The 865-nt window shown below is 45.7% G+C and overlaps 1 non-coding gene across 1 annotated transcript; it reads right to left on the bottom strand.

The window, feature by feature from the left end:
* Positions 1-560: 560 nt before the first annotated feature.
* trnaw-cca lies at positions 561-632 on the bottom strand. The gene has a single exon. It is a non-coding gene; the product is annotated as a tRNA-Trp (tRNA).
* Positions 633-865: the final 233 nt, after the last annotated feature.

The raw sequence follows: 865 nt of genomic DNA, 5'->3' as shown, positions 1-865 counted from the left end.
ACAGAGGAAATAATGCAGTGAAAATGCTCCCAGTCCTGAAAGGATGGGGAATGATTTGGCAGAGATTTAAAGTCATTCGGAAAATAAGTAAAAGTGACATTAGGAAGACCGTTTTCACACAGGGAGTGGGGTCAGGAAGTCGCTGTCTGACAGTGACAAAGAGGCAGATTCAATGGACACAAAAGGGAATTCGGTGGGCATGTTCAATGTAACAATGTGCAGATTTAGAGGGAGCGACAGAATGAGAGACTTATTTACATATTGTGTTGGATTATATTGTAAAAATATTGGTATTATGGTATTCACATCGGGCTGAACCAACTGAACGAAGCGGCAGCCCAGAGGGAGGCGGCTGTGTTTAAATCCCGTGATGAACTGGGGGGAGCTGAGCATTTACCCAAACAATGGGGACACCACCTCCCTGACACAGCGTTCACAAATCAAACTGACAGCAAAGCTTCACGTCTGACCGAAAGTTTCCGCAAAGAAGATTTGGCTCAGCAGATATCCGGAGTGAACGTACTCCTTTCTTGATTTGAAAGATAAGAAGTTGACGTCAGTGAGCCTGACGTGATTCGAACACGCAACCGTCTGATGTGGAGTCAGACGCGCTACCGTTGCGCCACAAACTCACGAACGACCCGCGACCTCTATTCATGCTTAAAGGAAGGGATCGCACTCGCACTGCAATGGTTTTCCGTTATGAGTAACAACGGAGATCAACAGTTCATGTCTGTTCTGTTTCTCCCTCCTCTCCTTCTGTGTCTCGAAACAATTTCCAACTCTACCTCAATAAAAAGCTAAAAGAACTGTGGATGCTGTATATCAGGAACAAAAAACAGGAGTTGCCGGTGACCCTTCCACA

This window comes from Chiloscyllium plagiosum, unplaced genomic scaffold (assembly GCF_004010195.1).
Source record: "Chiloscyllium plagiosum isolate BGI_BamShark_2017 unplaced genomic scaffold, ASM401019v2 scaf_51482, whole genome shotgun sequence".
Taxonomy (NCBI): Eukaryota; Metazoa; Chordata; class Chondrichthyes; order Orectolobiformes; family Hemiscylliidae; genus Chiloscyllium; species Chiloscyllium plagiosum.
This window is presented reverse-complemented; position numbering and strand designations above follow the sequence as displayed.